This window comes from Arachis hypogaea, chromosome 13 (genome assembly GCF_003086295.3).
Source record: "Arachis hypogaea cultivar Tifrunner chromosome 13, arahy.Tifrunner.gnm2.J5K5, whole genome shotgun sequence".
Lineage (NCBI taxonomy): Eukaryota > Viridiplantae > Streptophyta > Magnoliopsida > Fabales > Fabaceae > Arachis > Arachis hypogaea.
In genome coordinates, this window is record NC_092048.1 from 36584981 (window position 1) to 36595069 (window position 10089).

The following is a 10089-nucleotide window of genomic DNA, read 5'->3' on the forward strand; positions in this document are numbered from 1 at the left end:
CGCCCAGCACTCGTAAGTTTGAAGCTCGTCACAGCCATCCCTTCCCGGATCCTACTCGGAATACCACAGACAAGGTTTAGACTTTTCGGACCTCAAGAATGGCCGCCAATAGTTCTAGCATATACCACGAAGACTCTGATCTCATGATCAGGAGGCTAAGAGATACGCATTCAAGCTTGTTTGCATGTAGAACGGAAGTGGTTGTCAGGCACGCGTTCATAAGTGAGAATGATGATGAGCGTCACATAATCATCATATTCATCATGTTCTTGAATAAAAAAACAATAGTACTTTGCATTAATTCATGAGGAACAGCAGAGCTCCACACCTTAATTTATGGTGTGTAGAAACTCTACCGTTGAAAATACATAAGTGAAAATAGGCTAGACATGGCCGAGTGGCCAGCCTCCCATGGAGGTCTAGAGATCTAAAAATGATCAAAAGATGTCTAATACAATAGTAAAAGGTCCTATTTATATCAGACTAGTTACTAGGGTTTACAGAAATGAGTAAATGATGCAGAAATCCACTTTCGGAGCCCACTTGGTGTGTGCTTGGGCTGAGCATTGAGCTTTACACGTGTAGAGGCTTCTCTTGGAGTTGAACGCCAGTTTGTAACCTGTTTTTGGTGCTTAACTCCACTTTGCAACTTGTTTCTGGCGTTTAACTCCAGAATAGGGCAGGAAGCTGGCGTTGAACGCCAGTTTGCGTCGTCTAAACTCGGGCAAAGTATGGACTATTATATATTGCTGGAAAGCTCTAGATGTCTACTTTCCAACGCAATTGATAGCGCGCCATTTGGAGTTCTGTAGCTCCAGAAAATTCACCTTGAGTGCAGGGAGGTCAGAATCCAACAACATCTGTAATCCTTCTTCAACCTCTGAATCTGATTTTTGCTCAAGTCCCTCAATTTCAGCCAGAAAATACCTGAAATCACAGAAAAACACACAAACTCATAGTAAAGTCCAGAAATGTGATTTTTATTTAAAAACTAATAAAAATATATTAAAAACTAACTAAATCATACTAAAAACTATGTAAAAACAATGCCAAAAAGCGTATAAATTATCCGCTCATCAGGTTGCACCCTTAAGATTTGTGTCTCAAGGGTGGTGCAAGGAACAATTGAGCGGTTTTCAAAGGAGGATTTGGAGCCTTGGTGAGAATTCAAGAATATGGTCACTCCATTGGAAGCTTGAGGATCAACAAGGAGAGGTGTCAACAAGCAAAGTGTGGGACCCTAGAGGACAAATGAAGACCAAGCATGGGTGGAGGATCAAGGAGGAATGGAAGCACAAGCCTCCTTGATGAGAATCTCCTCCAAAAGTCCAACTTAAGGACTTTAAATAAAAGTGCTAGGTGGGAGACACCCCACCATAGTAACATCTTTCTTACCCTCTCCTTGTTTATAGTCTTGTTTTATTGCATTTTTGCTTCTTTTAGCTAATTTAGGATTAGTTTAATTTTGAGCTTAGATAGGTTCATTTTTGTATGGATCATGAATTTATGGATTTCTGGATGTTTTGGGGTTGAATTTTGACTGAGCTAAGGTTCAATATCTTAGATTTTAAAAGAAATTTTTTTGGAAAAACAGGGCATTGTGCGTGCGCACACCCTTGTGCATACGCACACAATCACCAAATTTTGCATCCTCTGCGTACGCACACTTGTCTGCACAGCCCCTGTTGGGAGCGTTCGCACCCCTGTGTGCGTGTGCATCCCTGTCCTTTCTGCCCTGTGTGCGTGCGCACGAACTTGTGCGTACGCACACTAACCCTAAATCCTGCACTTTGTGCGAGCGCACCAGTCTTTGCGCGCGCACACCCTTTTGCAACCCTTCTATTGAGAGCGCTCATAGCCCTCTGTGCGTGCGCATCTCTGCCATTTTTGCTCTCTGTGCAGACGCACACATGCGTGCGCATGCACAAATGATCCTTTTCAAATAAAAGTCTATTGTGTGTACGCACCACTTTGTGCGTTCGCACACTTCTTAATTCCCTCTCTGCTGGAAGCGCTCGCACACCCTTGTGCGTTCGCATCCCCCTCTTTTTTACCTTGTGTGCGTACGCACACATGTTTGTGCATACGCACACGTGCTGTTTTGGGCATACTTTTGATTTCTCTTTGAATAAAGCCCTAACGCACTTTCGTCCCCTCCATCCCTCCCTTATCTTACTTTTTCCCTATTTTCTACTTGTTCTAGTTAGTTTTAATTGCATCTCATTTTCATTTTAGTAATTATATTAGTTTTGGTTTAGTTGTTTGTTAATTAAATAAATTACAAGTGTTTAACTGATGTTGATTGGGTTGCTTTTTTATTTGAATTTTGGCTTAATTTTGGATGAATATATGTACTAAGTATTAAGTCTTTGTTTGATTGCCTAAATGAATTTTGAGTTTGATTCATATGTTGTAGCTACCATATGCATTAGACTATATCCTTGTTTAGCAACTTCATCATGAATTGTGCACCTTAGATCATTGTTGATGTTATATGAAATTGAGTTCCATCAATGCACTTATACTTTGCTTAAATTTACTAGTACCTAATGGGTTTGAATATTCATGTTTCCATTGCATCCTAGGACAAATTATTTATAAGTGCATATTGAATTAAGTGAATTGAGTTGAAATTACTTGTTCATCATGATTTTCATATCAAATTCATCACATGTCTGATACTTATTTCTTTTTTATGCTTTGCATTTGTTTGAGTGATTTAACTTGATTTTTATCAAGCTTATCACTTTTTGCAACAAGTACCTTTACCATGTGACTATTTCATTATGTTTCAAGATGAATAAGTAATTTTTTTTTCACCATTGATTAGTTATTGTTTATTGTGCTTCTATATCAAATTTTGCGCTTTCACTTGCACAATTTCAATATCCAATATCTCAAATATTCAATTCACTTTAGTTATGGTTACCTAGGTTTGTTTGTGCCTTAACTTTTGCTTATTCTTTACTTGCACCATAGGCTACTTAATTGAGGAACACATGCTATTTCTTTTAATTATGTGGTTGCCGTTTTTACCAAACCAATGTGTTGGGTTCTAAACAGTGCGCACATTTAAAAAACACACAGTCTTTTACACGACAAGAATATGGCTGATTAGTTACCACAAAAATAGTCGTAAAATCATCGCTAATCTAACGCAAAATATAATTTGTGACGGATTAGCTACAGCCTAGCAACTAATACTTTCCTCGCTAATTACAAGTCGCATATTAGCGAGGCAAACACAATAGTCGCTAATTCATCGAAAAATATTTTAGCTACCGAATAAATAGTCGCAAATCCATCAAGCTAATTCCATAGAAGAAATAGACTAAAAGGTAGTCGCTAATTAGCGACAAACTCTACTGTAGCAAAATCATCGCTAAATCCAAACTAACTTCGTAGACAAAATAGAATGCTTAGTTGACGCTAATTAGCAAGGAATTTTTCTCAACCTAATTCATCGCAAGTTGTCCACTAATATGATCGCAAATCTGTCACATTTTACAGCAAATCTATAGCTAATCTTTGAAAATCCTTAATCAAATTTGTAAGAATTTTGTCGCTAAACCAAAGCTATTCTAAATGAGAAGTAGAGTTATGAAGTAATCGCTAATTTGCTAAAAATAATATGTACTCAATTAATTGCAATACTATAGCAAATATCATTGCAAATTCATTTTTGAACTAGTAACAAATCAATAGGTATCTCATAAATGTTTCAGTCGCAATTGAGTCTTTAATCTATCACCATCATCAACAGCGAGTATGTCGCTATACTAAAATAAATAGTATATTATTTTTTTATTTTAGTAATTGAACTAAAAGATTATAACGCATACAAATAAAATTATTTCATCAAAATTATACACATTTAAAAAGTTCAAACCATGTTTAAAGACAATAATAACTAAGCCTTTGGGTTTGATCAAATGTTATTCTATCTATTCAATAGCTCTAAAAAACATGACTAAATTAGTAAACTAACAAAGAAAAAGACTCAGTTACAAACAACACCTAAAACTTGGCATATCAATTGCACAAAGAACATGTCCACCAGTTTCACCTTCAGTTTTACCAATGTCGTCACTTATACTGTGATCAAAAACCAAAAAACAGAACATCAATACATTACTTAATCAACAACAAATTAAATGCAAAAAATAACAGCCATCCGAACAGTAGTGAAGATAAAAAAAATTTAAATCAAAAACAAAAATAATAGAACCAATAAATTAAAATCAATAACAATTAACAAATTTAAAATAAAAATAACAATAGCAACAACCAACAGTGAACAACGACAAATTAAAAATCAACAACAAAAAATTAGCAACAGTGTGAAGAACAACAAATTAAGAACAGAAAATCAAGAACAACAAACAATAGCAAAAAGCCACGAACAAAAAATAAATAGCAGTGAAGAACAAACAATAGCAAGAACACGGAAATGCAAGAACAGAACAAATCAAGAAACAAAAAACAATAGGAAGAAATGCCATGAAAAACCAAAAAATGGTAAGGGTATCTATATATATATTAGCCACCAAAAAAATAATATTAGCCACCAAAAGAACATTTTTAAATAATACAAAATTTGGACAGCAAACAACACAAAACACATGCATATATGCAACATGAGAAAAAAAAATGAGAAAGAAGTGTTAGGATACCTGAACAACCGAGACAAATGACATTGAAGTTCCAATAAGCTAAAGGAGATGCCGAGAGAACTTTCAACACCTGAAATTAAAGACATTTAAAAAGAGACAAAAAGAGAACTAAACACATTTTCATGAAGGAACCAACTTCATATTATACCTAGTTCATGACTAATGATAACAATCACACTACAAGATTATAAGGGAAAAAGAAAAGAAAATACCAAGCTATTGGAAGGGTTTAATGAATGGCCAATCTCCTGGAAAAGTACTGGAGCCTATTGCATGAAACAAAAAGATCAGAAATTAACAACATACGACAATATGTTAAATTGTTAATGCCTTGAACAATGTTTGCATAATGCAGCTGACATTTAAGTTTAAAATGCACTTGCCTTGATTTTCTCGCTTCCCAAAATCACATCAAACTTTATAAAATCATCGCTAGCAATAAGGCAGATAACAATGCAACAGGCACTGAAAAATATGTTAATCTTCAATAGACAAATATTTCATGTCTAAGTATATATAATATAGTTTCCATGTTTTGTTAGTTGTGTTGTATCTATGTTCCTAATTGTATAGCTAAAATATTAGGCAAAATAAACATGACAGTGGCTGCATGTATATCTTTGAGTATATATATATATATACACTTAGTTGCACCTCAACCCAAGATTGCTTTTGGAAACAACAAACCCCTAGCATTCAATTTTGAAATATGAACAAAAACAGGAGTATGCAATAGAAGATAGAGATTTGACCTTAAAAGATGAATGCATATCAAACAAGAAATCGGAGAAAGACTTGATTTCTTTTTCTCCCCTCATTGCTTAAATTCTTGACTTTAAATGCTTGAACAACAAGCTCATCAACCTGCCAAAAGAAAACAAAGGGAAAAAGTTAAGTCTAGGTTACATGTCAGAATGTCCAAAAAAGAGAAACAAATATAGGAATTCATGTGCTGGATAACATGCTGTGAATCATGTAACAATTAAATTTATTCACAAAAAAAAAAAAAAGGATGACTGGATACAGAATAATGCACTAATGACTTGATGCAAATGACTTCTACAAAAAATGTAGGTCTTGACTCGCATTTTCAAATTGAGATATCTATCATAGTGGCTAATGAGTAAAAAGGGAGTAAGAAGCTACAATGCAATCTTTACTAAGGCCACTCCACAGGGAGGAGATTTGGAATAAAAGACCAAATTGATCACAAGCTAACCTGTCTAATGACATCATTAAGACCAGGACAGAGGCCTCCACAGGTAACAATTGCAGCCTTTACTTCTTTTGGTTCACAATATATTTTTTCCCACGGCCCAGCTCGATGAACCCTAAAATGAGTTAAATATCTCTCAGCATATATGCTAATCTTATAAAATAAGATGAATTACAACAAGACTTAAAAAGATAATGAAACCAAAAAGTAGAATAAAAACAAGGTCCATGTATCTATTCCTTACTTTCGCTATTTTAAAGGAACATGATCTGATTTAGATTAGTTGAAAATAACCAATATTGGACTCAAACAGAAACAACTGATTTAAGATAATGGATTAAAATCAAAGTTAGAAATTGAGATTAATTTCTCTCAACTCAACGACTTTGAGAGTTTGCATGCTTCATATATACACTAATCCTATTTATGCATGGATTGGTGATTTGTAGTATACCAAAATTGTTTTATATTGTGAATTATGAAACTTGAAAATCTGCTAAAAGAATACAAATGATATCCCAATTACAAAACTAGAAATTTGCATAAGACAAGGAAAACGACAATTCAATATCTGATCCACAATTCTCAGATGAGTTGCAGTAGTGCAACTATATAACAGCTCAATTTGCTAGCTAATCTACCACGTATTCAGTTTAGTAAACTCCACATTTGATAGATATTTAAAGCTTCTTTGTAAAGCATAAGAGGAAAAAAAATAGCATAACCACTCAATCTCATGCCTAGTTCCTTTGGCTATGTGCACGGGTATGTAATATCTTTCCTAATCAGATATGTCATTTGAACATTAAAGGCTATACATCTTATGTACATCTTAGAGTTCGATAATCACAAGACATCTCTTATTCTCTCTGCCCCTAACCTGTTCGGTAACTATCAAAACTTACAAACTACAAAGTCACATTGACAATAGAATTATAGAAACGGAGAAAATATGTCCCCACTTAACACGGCTCAGGTTAGGCTCAATAGAATTGAGAACAAATGAGCCTAATCTTAAAGCTCACCTCACTAGTTAGGTGGATTTCATGAACTGGATAACCTTGAATATAGATCAAGCTTCTTATTTATACGACAACAACCTATTCAAAATATAACTTATAGTAGACTAATGTCATGCACATATATAGACTTGTATCCACAATGCCAATCTATCTCTATCATAAGACAATCTCCAAATGAAGGCTAAGATGTCTAACTATCTATATACAGATATAATATCTAAATTGAGCACACAACCAATTTCAACTCCTATGATGACAAAAACAGTTACCAGAAAAAGCAAAAACTCACCAAACCATCCCTTGTAATCTGCTACAGCCCAGTAATTCTGCGCCTCGCTGCGAGGTCCCGCATCTTTCTGAGTCTCTCTCCCACTGAACAAAAGCAGAGCATTCTCATCTCTGGCCGCAATCTCAATCCCTTCTTGAATATGCTTCACGAAAGTCGCAGCTTGACCAGGATTCTTCTGATACGACTCCAAGAACCAAGAATCTTCCTTCTCAATCTTGGTAAAAGAAATTTATCCAAATCTAGTGAAAGCAATACAAAGCCCCAAATTAAAAACAGTCAAATGGCTTCCTTAAATTAGATAAGGCCATTTCAGAAGCCAATACACATTCATAAACAATACACATTCAAAAGCTAAAATCCCAAATTAAAAACCCTAAAATTGGAACCCTAAAACTCTCACATTTCACAGACAAAAATTACCTGGTGAGCGCACAAACAACGATGGTGAACAACGACGGTGAGCACACAGACGACTATGGTAAGCAGCGACGCTGATCGCACGAGATGATGATGGTGAGCACGGTGAGTGGTGAGCGAAGGTGAAGATGAGGAGCGGAGAAGGTGAGTCGTGAGCGAAGGTGAAGACGAAGGAGAATGGCGACGGTGAGTGGTGGTGAGTGAAGGCAAAGAAGAATGGTGAAAGTGGCGAAGAAGAAGGGGAAGTCTAATCTCTGAATGAAGGAGAAGGGCGCGGGTTTGTGAAAAGGAAAACTTAAGTGTTAGCGCCTTTACATTAGAAATATTTTGAAGTGTACACCAAAACGTAAAGAATATGTGGTAATTTGAATTGATTTTTCTAAATTAAAAAAAATTAAATAAAATATTTTTATTCAATTTTAAATCTATTTAAATACATTTTTTTTTAAAATATTGTTATTAAAAATTAACAATACTTTACTTTGTCAATGAATTAGAGTTCAAATGGCATAAGATATATCTGCTAAATACGTTGAAAAAGATAAAAGTGAGTTAACGGTATTTTTTAATGTTTGATAACTTTTTATTTTTCTCTAAATGAATACGTGACTTTGCATCCTAAAAAGACGTTCACTTAACATGCGTTTATGTTTATTGTTGATGATTATTGGTTTTAATAGTTTTTTTCATAATTTTTTTATCATTTTTAATAATTATTTTTATATTTTGATTTTTATTTTTTATTAACTTTTTATTAAATTTTGTTATAGTATAATTATTGATTTTATTAAAAAGAACAAAGTAAATAAAAAATTGATTATACATAACAATAGAGTCATAAGTAATAAAATTTTATCGTTCAAAATAATACTAAATAAAATAATACTGAGATTATTAAAATAGTTACAGAATATTTTTTTTGTTACTATTTGTAAAATTTATCATTGTAATTCTTGTGTACTGTTTATTATTCTAGTTTTTTATAATATGTATTATTGTTCCTATTAGAAATGATAAATTAAATAAAAAATAATTATAAATAATAATAAAAATATAATTAATAAAAAGTTAGAATCTAAAACAATAATAAAAATAAGTTTATTAAGATGAGTTGGTAGAGCTTCGAGCGGAAACTTATCGAAAGGGGTGTTGGCAGATCGACCCCCTTCCATTCCGTGGCACGCAGCGAAAGTAATTGAAAACAGTTTCGATGTTCATGACCACGTGATGGAGGTAAAAAACGTGGTAGCTCAAAAAAAGATTTGAAGGGAGAAACAAGATCCAAAGGAAGATAGGATGGTAGCTGGAATGATGTCATAGACGAATCATTTGAAAGAGTAGCTTGAAAGATGAAGTAGTTGGTTATGGCTTCGGTGTGTTGCAATCGAATTCAATGGTGGGACTGAACTTGTACAGTCGGCGGGTTGCGAGCAAGAATACTAAAATATATTATTTTATATGTTATTTTTAATTTAATAAATAAATATTAATTTTTATTATAATAATAAAACATTATAACATACTAAAATATAGTACTATAAAAAATATTATATAAAAAATATACTAAAAAGAAGTATAAAAAAAGATTAAATATATTTAAAAAAATAATATTATAATTTAATATTATATTTTTTTAGTAATTAATTAATTAGTTATCTAAAAATAATTTTAACTAATATTATTTAAATAATGTTCATTTTATCAAAATCAATTTTAGTTTAGAATTGTTAAACATAAATTATGTTGGCATAAACTTACTTCTACCCAAAATTAATTCTATAAAATCACTTTCATTCAAATTCTAATTTGACAAACGTCAATCTAAACACACACATAGTCTCCCCATACTCACTTCGAAGTCGCGGATTCGAGTCTCACTCCTAACTTTGGAAAAAAGAAAAAACCGCAAAAGACGTTTTTAATATTTGAATTTTTTTAAAAAGTTTATCCAAATATGAAATAGCTTTTTGTCTATTAAATTTTTTTTTTAAAAGATGAAAAAAATAAATATTTTTTTTTTCAAAAGTCAATCCAAACGGATCCTAGGATTGCATTTGATTATGAGAACTAGACAGGACAAAACAATGAAAACATGGCACGAATAACAGATACAAAAAAATTAATGTTCTTGTATTTATTTGGTGATAAATTAGAAAAAATTATGAAAGTCTAATTTATTTTATTTTTCATTCAAAAAATATGGGAAGAAAAATAGAACAATAAAAAATATAATTAGAAAAAATTAATAAGAATAATAAAAAAATAAAAAATAAGTTGTGTCTCTTATTAGTGCCCCTGTGTTCTTCCTGTCAGGATAGATACAAGATACACTAATTCAGTGTCTCTAGACATAATGTCTCTGTCTATGTCTCATCTGTCAAATACGACTTTGTATCTCAATGTCCCTTCTCGATATCTCGTGCCTATAAATAAACGCAATATAGGTTACTCTTCAAAAACGTTCTTTTTTTG

The 10089-nt window shown here is 32.8% G+C and overlaps 1 long non-coding RNA gene across 2 annotated transcripts; it reads right to left on the reverse strand.

Moving 5' to 3' along the window:
• Positions 1-3769: 3769 nt before the first annotated feature.
• Positions 3770-7953, reverse strand: LOC112738092 (uncharacterized). 2 transcript variants are annotated; one of them, XR_011869610.1, is made up of 8 exons: positions 7621-7941; positions 7201-7439; positions 5893-6004; positions 5426-5537; positions 5057-5138; positions 4886-4939; positions 4674-4743; positions 3770-4095 (listed from the first exon to the last, which is right to left on the reverse strand). It is a non-coding gene; the product is annotated as an uncharacterized lncRNA (long non-coding RNA). The 2 variants fall into 2 exon arrangements; XR_003169235.3 differs by lacking the exon at positions 5057-5138 and having other exon boundaries at positions 7621-7953.
• Between the last annotated feature and the right edge of the window lie 2136 nt (positions 7954-10089).